Source organism: Onychostoma macrolepis, chromosome 09 (genome assembly GCF_012432095.1).
Source record: "Onychostoma macrolepis isolate SWU-2019 chromosome 09, ASM1243209v1, whole genome shotgun sequence".
Classification (NCBI taxonomy): Eukaryota; Metazoa; Chordata; class Actinopteri; order Cypriniformes; family Cyprinidae; genus Onychostoma; species Onychostoma macrolepis.
Window position 1 is genome coordinate 4085685 of NC_081163.1, and position 17476 is coordinate 4103160.

At 35.4% G+C, this 17476-nt stretch overlaps 1 protein-coding gene across 6 annotated transcripts in view; it reads right to left on the reverse strand.

The window, feature by feature from the left end:
* grb14 (growth factor receptor-bound protein 14) overlaps positions 1-17476 on the reverse strand; it is a 90450-nt gene that overhangs the window by 35938 nt on the left and 37036 nt on the right. The window lies entirely within an intron of this gene.

Below are 17476 nucleotides of genomic sequence, written 5' to 3' on the forward strand. Positions count from 1 at the left end.
ACCACGTACAAAACTACAGAAAAACAACAACAATAACCCAGATTATGGGTTATACGGGTTCACTTGCAGTGAAAATAAACATGGTTTGTGCCAATCACAATGCGTTTTGTATGCTGAATTAATGGCTGCCAAGAGCAAATAGTCAACAATGCATTTCATTATTGTTAAGAAAGCCTCTATTATTAAAATCATTTTACAGCAGTACTGAAAAAATGTGCTGTATTTGTTTAAAACATTATATAACAATTTTTTTTTTTTTTTTAATTGCAGATGCTATACAGAGTTACAGGAAAAGAAATACTGCTCTTCAAACAAGCTCATAAGCATAACGGTTTCATGTGGGCTGAAGTGACAGGTGCTTTGATGGATTATTTCTGCTGTTTAATGCGCTTCAGAGGAGATTTCACCAGTGTGTAACTTTAAATGGTTATATTCTTATCTCTAAACTTTGAAGTTCAGAGTATTTTCATTTTGCAAAAAGGCTCATCCTAACAGCAAACAAGTTCTCAAAGAATTCACTGTTTCAGCACTTTCAGCAAGGGATGCAAAATAACATACTTTTTTTAATAAAACAGGAAAAAATCGGAATAATGAAAGAAACAATCAACAGACTACTTATCAACATAGTAATTAGTTGAATTATGAAACCACTGAACTTCACACTTCTGCTGCCATTTATGTAATTTTATGCAATTTTCAGCCCGTGTCATGTTAATACATTTGCATATTATTGGGCCTATGCATTTTGCAGTAATATAAAAGATTTTTGTTCTAGTAGCCTACTGTGTTGAGTCGTCCCTTGATGTCCAATGTGAAATCTGAGTCCTGAAGCAAAATCATTTGAGAAGCAGTGATGTAATCTCACACCATCCCCCATAAACACACACACACCCCTATACCCAAATAAACACACACATTCTCACACCATCCCCCCGACACACACACAGTTCTCTAATCCCGCTCTCACTTATCAAGCACAATCTGCAGTCAGACTCTGTTCATCCAGCATGTCCGCACAAGCTCCACATGCTGTTAAGATCAGAGCAGAATTCCATCGTCCTCTCATCCAAACTGACCCGAGAGAGCGAGAGGCTCGCCGTCTTTATCAGCAGTGGGCAGTGGTAGCACAGACAGGCAGGCGCTACAACTTATCAAAGAAATGGAGAAAAAAATATATAATAATAATTGAAATGAGTGAAGCAACTGATAACATAGTCTCTTCGATTCTCAAAACACTGACCGACTCAGACACAGCGGCCTTGACCGTCCCTGAGAGCCAAACAACAGAGCAGTGTGCTGCAGCTGTTGATACACACATCTACATACAGTATATATAGATTTTAAATGTATTTATTTATTTTTATCATCACGTTTATTAATTATTATTATTAATATAATAACTTTAGTTCATTTAAATATTTTAAAATAACTCAATATCATATATATATAACATTTGTTTAAAAACATTAAAGAAAAAGCATTAAATAAACTTTTAACAATTTAAGTCTTTAATAAACTGTTATTTTAAATAGTAAAAATATTTCATAATATTCCTGTTTTTACAGTATTTTTGATCCAATAAAGGCAGCCTTGACAAGCATAAGTGTCTTTGTTAAAAAAACTAAAATCTTACTGATTTCAAACTTTTGAACGGTAGAGTGCAATATAATATAAACAAAAAACAAAAACAAACCTATATTGCACTAATCTTACATTTCAGCCACTGCAGAAAATGATGTCACCATCATTAAGCAATATTACTGGAGCTTTAATTTCAAGGATTTCAGACATATTTAAATATATTACAATATACTATAAAATTACAATTTTAGTATTACACTACAAGTTAATTTAATTTATTTCCTCCAGGAGATTAAGGACTACAGCACCTATTTGACTTGCAACATTTTTTTTTTAAATATAATTTTTGATTAATGAATGGTTATATTGCTGTATACTGCTGTATGCTTTGTCCTAATAAAAAGTGCATATTTGTACTGGAAAAAAAAAATAAAAAATTGTTCCATTTTGCAGTGATGCTTACCATAACAAACCCCACTGGTATTAATAAAAAGCTGCCCTGCAAACACTGTAGGAAGGAGGTAAAATGCTGAGAGCCAAATGTGGGGCAGATTCCAGCTGAGATTCTGAAGGCCTTGTTCTGGATGGAGTTTTGGGATCATGTATCACTGCTCCAGACATGTGTAGAGCAGGCTGGCGAGCCGGAGCAGGACACAGATAGCCCCTCTGCAGCAGACATACTCTATGAGTCATGAGGCTAAAGCCAACAGCAGCACGTCTGCAGGCCATGTGTCTGTCTGCTGACAATCCTCAAACTCTCTAGACGTGTCTTTTTCTCTCCTTTCAGGGATCTTGTTTCCCTCTCTCTCTTCTTAAAGATGGCTATAGAGTAGTCTCAGCCTCAGACGTCACACCCACGGAACGTTGGCTGAACGTCTGATGCATATGGCACACAAAAGTCGTAGTCGGATTGGTTGAATTATACAGGATTTCCGGGAGACGTGCGTGTCGCGTTCTTTAACGTTCCGCCTAGAAACAAAGATGCCGTGACACCAAACCCCCTCACGAAATAAGAAAGCCGTCGTGTTTACAACTGTGACGACAAACGCTTATCAGGATCAAATAAACGCTGGATTTTCAAAAGTATGTGAAATATTTAAAGTTCGTGGCATAGAATCTTTAAAATAGGTCTGAGAGTTTTACACACCGGTCTGTTATTGTGGCGACATTTCCGCGCCCCGAAACGTGACACTGAACAAAATGAACTGTGATTGGTTGTTTGACATGTCGGTCAAACGGCCTCATGGACGGGCCTTGGCCAATGAAAGCTACCATAGATTCCAGACCTTCAGCCGTCAGTCTGAAGTCTGGCTATGCGAGACTAGAGTTGCTGTGGAGTTCCATGTAAAAGGGAAAACCATTGATTGTGGTTGGCAAAGCTCATTTAGTTCTTACATCTGTTGAGCCCTAAATAGTCACATTTATTATTAAAACAAATAAATACAACTCTTCTGGCAAGTAATATAGTTCATTAGTATAGTTGTAGATTGATTAGGTTTCCCAAGGTTGCAACTCAGTGCATTAATCAATTATATTTTATTCCAAAACAAAAATAATTCAATAGTTAATTAGCAAATACCATAATTTTGGTAAATACATAATTTTGGAAATATACCGTTCATATATGTTTATGTCATGCTAAATACATGAACAGTAGTGTCTTTAGCAGAAAGAAATTTAAAAGTCAATTATGCTACCCACAGGCTGCATTTATTTAATCACAAATACATTAAAACAGTAATATTGTGAAATATTTTCCATTTTGAAATAACGGTTTTCTATTTGAATATATTTTAAAATTTATTTCTGTGATGCAAAGCTGAATTTTCAGCATCATTTCTCCAGTCTTCTGTGTCTCATGATCCTTCAGAAATCATTCTAGTACACTGATTTGCTGCTAAAAAAAAAAATGTATTATTACTAACAATGTTGAAAACATTGTTGTGCTGATTCATATTTTTTGTTGTTCCAGGACACTTATGAATAGAACATTCAAAAGAACAGCATTTATTCGAAATGGATTTTTTTTTGTAACATTATAAATGTCTTTACTGTCACTTTAATCAATTTAATGCATGCTTGCTGAATACAAGTATTAATTTAATTTTAAAAAATGTAGTATTATATAGAATCACTGGACCTCATTAACAAATTTTGTGGAAACGGTTCATAAAATTATTCTTTAAAATGAATGTTTTACACAGATGTTTGCTCAGTCAGTCATGAATGAGTCTCACTATGTGTAATTAAACATTAGCTTTTTCTCACTGCGTGCATTGTTTTCTTCATGCTGGAGTAAAATGTCTCATTTACATGTGAACGTTCCTCTCCTAGATGTGCGACGTGAGAAAAGGGGAAGTACAGTGAGCTGGAACACGCCTGGCCAGGAAGACACATCACCGTCTGTTTGCGTTTAAAGCGCATGAAAGGAGAGCTTGGAATTTGCAAATCTTGGGAAGATAAATTTAGCCGACTCAGCAAATACAGCAAGGCCAAACGGTGGTGCGGAGAACGAGGGAGCGATAGCATTTATGGCTAATAATACCTTGTCCGTTGCCTTGAAATATAGCAGCATGTTCCAAGTCAGTGTCGGGGGAAGCGAGTAACCCAGCGGTCCTTGAACTGTAATGGGCAGTGTTGGGTTGTGCTGAATGAAGCTGTAATTTGCTCAGCCACGGTTCAGGCTTACATAATCGCTATAAGATGATATGCGCCGGAGTGCCTTCTTAACTATTATAGTGATAAGAGAGATGAGAGACGAGACGCTGAGATGAGACTTCTGATGGACAAATTGTCTGCGGTCTATAATGCATGTGGAATTATTTATGTGACAGACAATCCCATAAATTTATGCAGCAGAGACAAATATATGCAACATTTTGTCATCATTCGCACTCCATGTAGTTCTGAAACTGTATTTATTTCTCTTGAATGTGAAACACAAAATGAGATGTTAGTCTGAGCCAGGTTTGTTATAGCTAACTTAAAGGGGCCTATTATGCAAAAATCACTTTTAATACGGTGTTTGAACACAGTTGTGTGAAAACAACCAGCCTATAATGTTAAAAATCCACAAACTAGGGATGCACCGATACCACTTTTTCCAGTACTCGCCCGATACCAATACTTTTATTTTTGGTACTTGTCGATACCGAGTATCGATACCGATATTTTCATTGCATTTGTACATTTTTTAAATATTGGGTACAGAAACCAACAGAGTATGTATAATGTTAGTTGGTTAACTTAATTTATCAAATAGATACAGTCAAACCAAAATTTATTCAGACACCTTCAACATTTCTCACATTATCACAGTTTATTCGCTATAGTTTATAGTAGCAAAATATGACAAGAACTCAGAGTTAAACTGTGTCAGAACAAATTCAGCTCGATAATATCAGATAACTTTGATAGAAAGGTATGTGATGCATTACAATCAACCAAAATTATTCAGACAGCTGTTAGTATGACAATATTTACACAACTATCAATACTTTGTCAGGCAACCCTTAGCCTTAATGACAGCCTGTAGTCTCCTGGGCATGCTGTCGACCAGGTTCATGCAAACCTGAACTTCAGTTTTTTTCCCAGACTCGGTCTGAATAATTTTTGGTCCCAAATTTGTATCAATTTTATTGGTAGTCCACTGTATGAAGAATTTTTGGATATAATATGTCACAGTTTACTTTAATTTGCTATCCTCACTTACATAAATGAACTATAGTGTCCTGCACCCACTAGTAAAAAATATCAAAAATTATATTTGTTCTCTGAATAATTTTTGGTTTGACTGTATATCCTTTGGTTATTTTCACACTTAATTATGCACATTAAAATGTATTTTACAAGTTTTTGTGACTCTCACTGTTCATTTTTTTTTTTGCTCTATGGTACATCATCTTTAATTCAGTTGCATTAGAGCTGCTAAAATCACGTGTTTTGCTGTAATAATGCAGGGAACCACTCGTTATAAATCAAATAGAAGTCGCGTTTTTCTTTGCTTTTCTTTCTAATGCAGAAACACTCATGAAGCAAGCAAAACATGCACAACACGCGCACGTATTTATACTGGTGCAGAATGAGAGGGACAGTACAGCCTAGCGCATTTCACACAGGCTGCTAGTTTCACTTTCGCCAGAAAGTCGTGTTTGCTTAAGGTTGAAAATAAATTATTTATTTTATAGTGAATGCCCCTATAAATTGTCTTATATTTACGATTCAGTTTTAATCCAAGTGATGCATGCTATGTGAGCGAACATCAACAAAGATCACAGAAATGCTGGCCGCCTCCCTCCCTCCCTCCCTCCCTCCCTACCGTTAAGTAACTTGTGCATTGTTTTGCTTACTTGTTTTTGACATATCTGACCGAACTACAAACGTTCCAGTGATGTCTGTGAGAAAAGTATATTCACTCAACAAGCTCGCGCATCTGCGCCGCCGCGCGCTCAATCCACTCAGCGCTTTGCTTTTTAGTTCGCGCACATCAGCTATAAAGGCATTCATACTGAATGTTTAACATTATTCATTGCATACATCTGCTTCGTAGACATCCTTAATCTCTAATAACTCCATTCTGCTGCATGTTGTCCTGTTTCTTTGTCGGAATATGACACTTATCACATGCTGTGAGGTATCGGCGCTTGGTATCGGGGCATTTTAATGAGTACGAGTACGAGTACAGGAGCTCAGTACCGGGCCCGATACCTGATACCAGTATCGGTATCGGTGCATCCCTACCACAAACTATTTTTTTTTATTAAACCAATAAATCATGAAGAGTCTCTCCAAAAGAGCTGTTTCAGATTCTCCCTCTGTTCACGTCACTGAGGGAAAAAGTCCCGCCCATTTGTGACGCTCTCTGCCCTATTAGCATAAACACAGCTCTGAGTGAGAAGCTGCGGTCCACCATTACTGGAGATATATACAATGTCAGCACCAAAGAGGCTTTTTAAGCATTGTGTTTTGGGATGCACTAATGAACATAGGAGTCGCCATAATCTCCCCCCATCTGAGCCGAGGACACTGTGGTTAAATTTCATTTTCGAAGGAAATATCCTGGAAAAAAATCGGTAATGTCCCCTAAATGTTTAGGAATCAATACCAACACTTTGTGCGTGAACGTCAGCTCCAGACAAAGTAAGTATTATGCGTTTGTTTTCCAAATTGCCTTTCTGAAAGAGCTTCTTGGCACTCTGTAAGGCTAATTGCTAAAGCTATCATTGTCTCTGCCTGTTTTCACTGATGCTGCCTTCAAGTGCTACCAGAATGATCTTAAATGGGAATGTGGTAGTTAAAAGTTGTATATGAAAGCAATGTGAGTCGATCGCTTGAAGTTGTTGAGCTCATAATCAGAAGTGGGACTTATGAAGTTTGTGATAGCATGAGACCAGCTATGTTCTTATTTTTATCCCGCCGTGCTCCCTGTCTGTGTAATTCATAAACGCAAATTTATTATGCACAGTGCAATCAGATGACTGACTTTGAAACAGAGTACATTTTCTGTAAAGATAACAGGCTTGAACTAATAGTGGAATGTTTATTTGCAAAGGCTAGCACTGCTAATGCTGGAGCTTGAGCTCTTGAAGCTCCGCCCTCTTCTCCAGGAGCAACAGCTCATTTGCATTTAAAGCAACATACTCAAAATCAGCGCGTTTGGCCTCATACCCTAAAAGTGGCAATTTTAACAAGCTATAAAAATTTATCTGTGGGGTATATTGAGCTAAAACTTCACATATACGCTCTGGGGACATCAGAGACTTCTTTTACATCTTGTAGAGAGGGGCATAACAGGTCCCGTTAAGCTGAAAATAAGCCATTAAAAAACACTTTCACTACTTGAAATAAAATTAACATTAAAGGTGGGTTAAGCGATTTCTGGTAGCCAATGTTGATATTTTAAATCACCAAAACAAACACGCCCCTATTTTGATAGCTCCGCCCCACACATACGTACGCATTACGCATCCCAGGCAACGATTAGTTCTGTGAAACAAAGCAAAACCAATGTTACTCACCGATCAAGAAGAAACAAAGCAAACTCGGCATCCGATCGGAGGCCTTCCCGCTCCTTGAGTTCTCTCCAGCACTGGAAAGATGATCCGATATTTACACGGGTCCTTCTTCTTGCCTTATCGTAACACCGTGTCTACACCGGACGCGAGCGGCACGGAGCCAAAAAATACTATAGAACTCATTATAATCACTAATAATGCTGTCTACACTGGATACCGACAGTAAACTGCTGCTGCGTTCATTTCAAATGATTTTCAACGGTCGCTTTGATCCAGTGTAGACAGACTTTAGCTGTCTGCGTCCGGTGTAGGCATGGTGTGAGCCTCCTTTTGTTTTGTAGAGGTTTTCCTCTTTTGTTTTTTATCCGCCATCTCTATCATTCTGTCGTCGCTTGGCTCGGCTAATGTCCGTCATGTGCACTGAGCACTCTCTCCCCCGCATCATGAGTAGACACGCCCCTTATTGCTGATTGGCTACAAATTTGTTTTGGTACTCGGGCCCCGACTTGGTTTTCTAAAGTGTTTTTGAAAAAATACATACCCCACCTTTAACTGAAATGAAATATTAAGTTTAAACATTAATATTCAGAATTTTATTTTAGCTAGTTGCCCAGGCAACACATCTCATTCATTTTTATTTAGTTTAACTTGATGCATTAAAATAATTAATACTATAACAAATAAAAATGAATACAAACAACAGTAAAAAAACAAAAAAACCAACAATAAAAACACAAAAACAAACACCAAATTACTAAAACTTTAACAAAAACGTAAAAAAATAAAATTCAAAATATTAAAAACTAGGCCTATAATAGTATCTCAATGATAACGTATTTTTATATTTTACTGTTTTACATTACATTTCATAAAATATATTATTTGCCATTATTTGACATGCTGTGACACCCAATAGCAATGTTTAATTTATAAATGATTCGTTCTTTTGAGACGATTCTTCTCATTGAACAGGTTCAAATGTTGCACTGAATGATTCATTTGCAAATTTGATTTCAGCAGTTAACAACTCACTGATTCAATCATCTGTTGGGAGCAAATCTCCAGTTAACAACTCAGTGATATTGTCCAACTCAAAAGGAGCCAAAGACTCGGAGTAATGTGATTTTCAGAGCTCCATGCTTTCATTTAGTGTTTTACAGAGGCAAAAAAGCAATACATGGGTTGAAACGACAAGGAATGTAATGCTGAATAGAAAAGCATACTTACATGAATAAAGGGTAAAGTAAATGATGAAATTTACTCACCCTCTCTTGCTTTAAGTATATGCTTTTCTATTCACAGGCTCTTTTCAAGAAGTTCTAAGTTTTGTGTGAAAGAGAAAACCGTCATGCAGTGCAAGACCTATCAGATCCCTCATTCATTGTGGGGTATAAAAACAGTTTCAGTGCATATGGATCTACTCAAGTGTGAAAACGGATCAGGGCTGGAGTCTGGGAGAGGTTAGAGAGGCTGACGGACCCAGAAGGCTCCGAAACAGCACTTCTAACTCTGTGAGCCTTTGTCATGTAAATGTACCATGACACTGCAAGCACAGAAGTGCTTTCTCACGACTAAAATAGCTTTTAAAGACCACGTAAAACAAAGCCGTGCCAATGGCCAGGGCCTCTGGGCTCAGCTGGTAATATAAAAAGCATGGGACAAGGCTCGAGTTTGTGGTGAGACGCTTTTCTTGCAGAGTGGCAACAAACCATTTGTTTTAAAGCAAAGGCCTTGTCACTTTGATATCAGTAAAATGCTGCCCTCTTGATGCCAGTGACAGCCACACATACCAACTGGCATGTCTTTGCTTCATGAAAACTATATTCCAAATCTCTTCCAAATCTCAGGTGGTCTCAGTTACTGTAGGTTTTATTGATCCTCTAAAATCCCTTCGGAGGAATAAAAGAAGACAAAGATTGACAATAGGGTTGGGCCAATAGACGACATCGTGTTGAGCCGACATCGTGATCCCCCCCATACCCCCCGCAATCCACCGCATCCCAATACCGCGTTCGGGAAAAAAATGACGTGTACTACGGAACCCCAAAAGGGAATAAATACGAGATGGGAGGAAAAGACATATTTCAATACTTTCTCTTGCAGTTAAATCATTGGGTAATTATACTGTATATAACTGCTGGCATCAGGGAGCCGCTTTTATGCCTGGCATTGAAACTGCTTTTGAATGCATGATCACTTTTTAGTTTCACTTTCACTTTTGAGATTTGCAATCACACGTACTCCGTTTATACTACAGAGCGGCAGTACTTACCACACATTTTACAAGATTAGATGCAGTGGTGCTGAGGATCTGCAAATCATTCACCATCGTCCTTAGTCATCTCCCCTTATTCTGTTCATGTGGTAAGTGAAATTTTATGTACTGTAATGTAACAGGCAACTGTTAGCAATCCTTGTGTGTTTCCTGTGTCTTTCTGAATACAGATTCACGCTTCGGCACACCCCGCCCCCTGATGACATCGTCCTTCGCGATGTTTCACTGTAGACATCATCCGATGCCAATTTTGTAGACATCGCCCAACCCTAATTGACAAACAATGATAACTGACATTATGGGTGTGTAAAAAACACATTTTCAAAATTGACTAGTTGGTGTGTTGTCTGAAAGACCCTCAGATACAGCTTTGACAAGCAAAGTTAAAAAATGGCTTATAATAATGGCAAGATGCTCAAAAAAAGAAAAAGAAAAGAGAGATGCAACAAAGCAGCCAAAGATGAATTTCAATAAGGTTTTTTTTTTGTTTTGTTTTTTAATCCATCTATATTTTTTCATAAATATTTATTTATTAATATATATTAAAATAAATATAATTTTATGTTTTTATATTATGAGATATTAAGCACATGTGATTTTTTTTAGAGCCGTTTTGAAGAGTCTTTCATTAACATCAAGAGTTGAATTTTCAAAATTACAAAAAAACAAAAGCTCTTCGCAGTTAGTGCTAAAAAAAAAGAACTTCTGAAGAGATTTCAATGTTTAGATTATTATTATTTTTTCTAAAATGAGTAACTACTATTTATTTAAACAGTTTTTGGTAGCCAATTAGATTCTAAATGTTTAATGCAAGAACTAAAATATTCAAGTTAAAATACATTGTTTTTGACACATAAACACAATAAATGATATTTTACTGTCACAGTCTGGCGTATTTTGAAAATGCCATGTACTGTAAGATTTCCATAAACATTCCAAAGGACGACATCAAATCATTGAATCAAAGTTCTGAGAATTGATTCAAATAATCACTCCAAATAATGGCAAATAACCATGAAATCGCACACATGACTGATGCTTCACAAGCAACAAAGGAAAGAAAGAAAATCTCTCACAATTACTCTCAGTGTTTCCAAATTCTAAAAACCAATACTCCAACCCAGACAAGGGGAGTCATTAGCGTTGTGGGGTGAAGGGGCGGCCGGGACAATGATGCAACACTTTACTCAAGCTCTCCACATCTATTCATCTGGGCTGGGGGCAGGGCAGGGCAATGATGTCACTGCTTTCTGCATGCTGACCGTGTGACTCAGACGTGCTGTCAGACAAACAGCTGTGCACACTAACATTCTCCTTTTGTCCTGCTTGGAGCAACGTCTCAAAAAGACCTGCCAATCAAAGCACCCTGGGACAGGGAACTGACCCTTTGCTAAGCCCCACCCTTTCGATTACTATTGCTAAGACAAGCTTTACAGAACATCGCATAGGAATGAATTCAGAAAAATATACTTGGATATTATTCTTTTGACGTTGCAAAACATTTCATCTGCTGTCAAATGATTAATCGCATCCAAAATAAAAGTTTTTGTTTACATAGTAAATGTGTGTACACTGTTTATATTTATTATGTATATATAAATACACACCCATGCATGTATATATTTAAGAAAAATATGTTATGTTTATGTATTAAATATATTTATATATAATATACATTATATGAATATAAATATATACATGTAAATATTTAAAAAATATATACTGTATGTGTGTGTATTTATATATACATAATAAATATACACATAAAAACTTTTATTTTGGATGTGATTAATCGCAATTAATCATTTGACAGCACACAATTTTTATCCAGCATTTTTCTTTAAAGAAACTATTCAAGTACACAGTAACATGATCAAAAAGTGTAGAGACCACAGCAGGAATTTCTCAACATTTCTTTAAAGACTTGAAAAATAAAATGTATGATGATATATTCTGAGTATCATATTTGATACTTTTACAGCTTATATAGTATGATATAGTGAGAATATGAAGATCATATTTGAGGCTCATATTCAGAGGCCCAAACTGAACAAAATGTAAGCAATTTGATGCAGAAACTGATATTTAAATGGACAAAACGTAAGATGAAATTCTGATGCTTGTAATGTAAATCAATGAGATCTTTATAACAGTATAGCAGACACTTACATAAAATATATAAAAATTAATCACCACTCTTTATCGCCCAATAATATCTTCTGAATAAGACGATATATTAATGCTTAGTTTTATGATCAAAACATATAATGCAATGCATTACAATGACGATAGAGATGAAAAAGTTCCTCAAAAGCCTGATGATCATATTGATTTATTGATAATCAAGTAAACCAAAGTTGCTTCAGTCCAGCAAGTGTTCATTTTTAAATACTACTAACCATATAAAAGTTATTCTTGTTTATATAATCAGTAAAGATTTCACAGCAAAAAGTCACGTGAAACATAAGTTGTGTAATTGTACAATTATACTAAAAGGCCTTTTACTTGCTAAAACAGTAGAAACTCAGATGACAGAAGGCATGTAGTAGATTGTGTGCAACATATGCGAGTATGAAATATGATACATTTATTAAAGAGTTAAATATAAAAGACTTGCATTTTAAAAAAGAATAAAAAATTTGTATGAAAAGATGAACCAATAAAATAATCAATACAAGTAGTAAAAGAACATAAGGTGACAGTTCCCAAGGTACGATTGCTCAGTAAGATTTTAAAGGCGGTGCTTAGCAAAGGGTCAATTACACCAACAAGAGCTCAGGAGGTCACCGAAGAGGCGTTTCACTGTCACAGCTGAAGCTTAAGTATTCCCTGCTCCCCTAAATCATCCAAAACAAAAGCAAATCCCCCATAATCCCATCAGCGCACTCAAACAATGACAGGCCAGGCATTGGAGAATTGCAATCAGCGGCTGATGCAGTGAAGTGCAGCCTGAGGCGTGTATAAGAAAGAATCAGGTAACAAGACCTGAATTGTATCTTGAGAGGACACTTCACTCCCCAAAAAGAGGAGTTCAGCACAATCAAGCTCTTTAGACGATGTTCTAGGGAACAAAACACATCCTGATAATCTGCAATATCTGTGAACTGCACGATTACAAAAAGAGTTACGTTAAAAAAACTGAATTAAAACAATAACAACAAAATCAATAATAACAAAAATAAACAAAGAGTAAATAGCACACACACACATATGTACTGTATATATTCTTCTCCTATTTTATATTAATTATATTAATATAAATAAAGCAATACATACATCATACTTATATATATATATATTTATATATATTACACACACACACAGGTGCTGGTCATATAATTAGAATATCATCAAAAAGTTGCTCATACTTTTCATGTTCATACTTTTCAGTTGGCCAAGATTTCTAAAAATCCTTTCTTTGTATTGGTCTTAACTAAGTAATATATGGAAGCCCGTTTCCGCCACTGAATAAAAAAATAAAAAAGGTTATTGCGACTTTTTATCTCAGAATTCTGACTTTTTTTCTCAGAATTTTGAGATATAAAGTCGCAATTCTGACTTTTTTTCTCAGAATTCTGAGATATAAACTCGCAATTCTGAGATATAAAGTCGCAATTCTGACTTTTTCTCAGAATTCTGAGATATAAACTCGCAATTCTGAGATATAAACTCATAATTCTGACTTTTTTCTCAGAATTCTGAGATATAAAGTCGCAATTCTGAGATATAAAGTCGCAATTCTGAGATATAAACTCGCAATTCTGAGATATAAAGTCGCAATTCTGAGATATAAACTCGCAATTCTGAGATATAAACTCGCAATTCTGACTTTTTTTCTCAGAATTCTGAGATATAAAGTCGCAATTCTGACTTTTTTTCTCAGAATTCTGAGATATAAACTCGCAATTCTGAGATATAAAGTCGCAATTCTGAGATATAAACTCGCAATTCTGAGATATAAAGTCGCAATTGCGACTTTTTATCTCGCAATTCTGACTTTTTTTCTCGCAATTGCGAGTTTATATCTCACAACTCTGACTTTCTCGCACAATGAACTCCGTGTAAGGCTTTGCAGTGCTTTGTTCAATTTGCACTATCAAAATGAACTAGATGAATGCTGCGTCCGAATATGATTTTTTAACAAACATACAAATGACTAATTATTCTCCATTTCTGTGTTTTGCGCTCGCGGTTGGACAGTACCATTACCGCCGGGCAGGGTGCGGGAGGGGGGACGGCACCGTCGGCGCGCACAGCTTTCAGACACAATATTCTTCATTTCTTTATATTTCTGAGTTTGAGGCAGCTTCTATCGCGTTATTTTAACAACAGCTGTCAAGTAAAGAGCGTATTATTGTAACATGAGAGCGAATATATGAATGTACGCAGGTGGATTTCCTTCACTCTCGCATAAAACGCGCTTTCATCTCTATGTTCTTGCTCTAGCATTATCTTATCTCCTGTATTTAATGTTGTAAGATATCGACCAAGCAAGGCATCCCCGATGAATATTGTAAATAAATTAAGGATTCTTTATTAGTTAGTATTAGTTATTATTTTAGGTATTTTTTTTTTATTATTTAGTCAATTATATATGAAGATGCAAAAGCATCTAAGTGCTATCTGAAATTTTCTTCTAAAATTAGCATTTCTCTCAGGCTCCTATGTTTATGTTCAGTTATTTCACTTTAATGACAATGAAAAGAAGCTGTACCTGAGAAAAATGCTCTCAGTTTAGAAGAAAATTTCAGATAGCACTTAGAGGCTTTTGCATCTGAACCCTTCATATATAATTGACTAAATAAAAATAATAAAATAAAAAAAAAAAAAAAACTTAAAATAATAACTAATAGGCTACTAACTAATAAATAATGAATCCTTAATTTATTTACAATTTTCATCAGAGATGCCTTGCTTGGTCGATATCTTACAACATTAAATACAGGAGATAAGATAATGCTAGAGCAAGAACATAGAGATGAAAGCGTTTATGCGAGAGTGAAGGAAATCCACCTGCGTGCATTCATATATTCACTCATGTTACAATAATACGCCTTTACTTGACAGCTGTTGTTAAAATAACGCGATAGAAGCTGCCTCAAACTCAGAAATATAAAGAAATGAAGAATATTGTGGGACGGTGCTGTCCCTCCCACACCCTGCCCGGCGGTAATGGTACTGTCCAACCGCGAGAAAACACAGAAATGGAGAATAATTAGTCATTTGTATGTTTGTTCAAAATCATATTCTAATTTTCTGAGATACTGAATTTGGGATTTTCCTTAGTTGTCAGTTATAATCATCAAAATTAAAAGAAATAAACATTTGAAATATATCAGTCTGTGTGTAATGAATGAATATAATATACAAGTTTAAAAGAAAAAAAAGATTATATATATATATATATATATGTATATATATATATGTATATATGTGTGTATATATATGTATATATATATATATATATATATATATATATATATATATGTATATATATATATATATATATATATATATATATATATATATATATATATATATATATATATATATATATATATATATATATATATATATATATATATATATATATATATATATATATATATATATATATATATATATATATATATATATATATATATATATATATATATATATGTATATATATATATATATATGTATATATATATATATATATATATATATATATATATATATATTTTTTTTTTTTTTTAATCACAGGCTTTGCTAAATTGGCAAATTTGACCACCTTCAAACTAATATTGCTAAATATTGGCCTGCTCTACGATCGATGGTCTGTAATTTCAGCCTGCGGCCTGAGCAAGCCTTTCTGACGTGCACAAAAATCTGATGGTAATTAGCGTCGCCACCCAGCCCTGGACCATCTTTTACAGCAGACACTGTCTGGGTCATCGTCTATCCTCGGCAAACTGCAGAAACTAGCACAGCAAAAAGTTTTCGTGACACTTCCACCCCATCCCCCTCTGGTTTCCCTCCGTTTCGCTCATATACTGCAGCCCTAATTGCTAGCCTCAGATATAATACGAGAGGGATCATTACTGCTAGCCTCAAATATAATGAAGGCCCCCATAATGGCAAACTGCAAAGCCACATTATGATGGCACATTTCAATATGCTGTAATTTGCAGATTTTGCTGCAGGTCAAAGCTGTTCCGGATGGCCGTTCATAACATATATTTGTCATATAATAAGATCCACAGGGGTCTTGGTTTTCCCAAATCAGCAATGTAAGCAGATTGCATTGGCCATATAAGTTCTGGAGCAAACTCGCTGTGAGGGTGCATCTCATATACGCCTCTCAGCTTTCATTACACATAATGCACCAAAATAATCTCATACAAAAAATTAAAGCTCTTCACAGTTAGTGCTAAAATAGAAAGAAGCCATTATAACAACTTACAACGTATTAGAGATATCTCAACATTTACACATTTTTTCCCTGAAATTAGTAACTATCATTTCAACCAAACAGCTTTATTTGTAGCCTTTTAGATTCATAATGTTTAGTGCAAGAAATTAAACATAAGTAAAATCAATTAAAATATATATATATGTCACACTGTTTTTTACTAAATTTAAATGTTAGGCTACTTTTCCAATCTGAAACGCTTTGATTCACTGAAATAAATCAAACTCGCTAACTCTAAGGTTGTATCCGAACACTTCCCTACTACATAGTAGGCAAAAAAAAATAACTGAAAAGAGTGGTACGAATTCATAGTATTCATAAAACAAAAGGCAAAAAGAAGGCACAATATTCATTGTTCATATGTCGCCAGTAAAACCAAAAATACTAAAGTTTAAATGTAACTCGTTTTAGATCTTTTAAGCTACATGTACCAAATTTGGCATCGATCTTCAGCCTGATCTTACTCTGTATATTTTCTAATTGATCAGACATATGGGTTTTTCTCTAGTAAATGACCAGATATCTCTAAAATCCCATTGACTTTTATTGAAATATTATGATTGTAATTAATACAAAAGTTTTGAAGCTACATCAACCAAACTCAGCATAGTACTTCATCCAAATGATCCATCCATCTATCCTTTCGTCTGTCGATCGATGCATCCATCCGTCAACTTATCCATTTTTCCATTCGTCTATCCATCAATCCATCTGTCCATCCATCCATCTATCCATCATTCCGTCCATTCATTCACCCAATCATCCATCCATCCGTCCATTCATGCATCCATCCGTTCATCCATTTATCTGTCCATTCATTCATCCGTTCATCCATCCATCCACCCATCCATCCACCCATCCACCCATCCATCCATCCATCCATCCATCCATCCATCCATCCACCCATCCATCTGGCCCGCGTAAAACCATAACAATTAAACTACAGTATTATGTTTTTAAAAGTATTTCAGGCACAATTCTGTCAAGCTGACAAATCAGAGTCTGTCAATGTATATCAAGTACATTCCTTCTCTAAATATAAGTGTTGTTAAAAATGTCTACGTTGCCCTTTGCCATGCCTTTCCCTTGTTTTCGTACTGGATTAGAAACTACATCCAAAAATGGACAGATTCAGAAAGCTGACACAGCTAT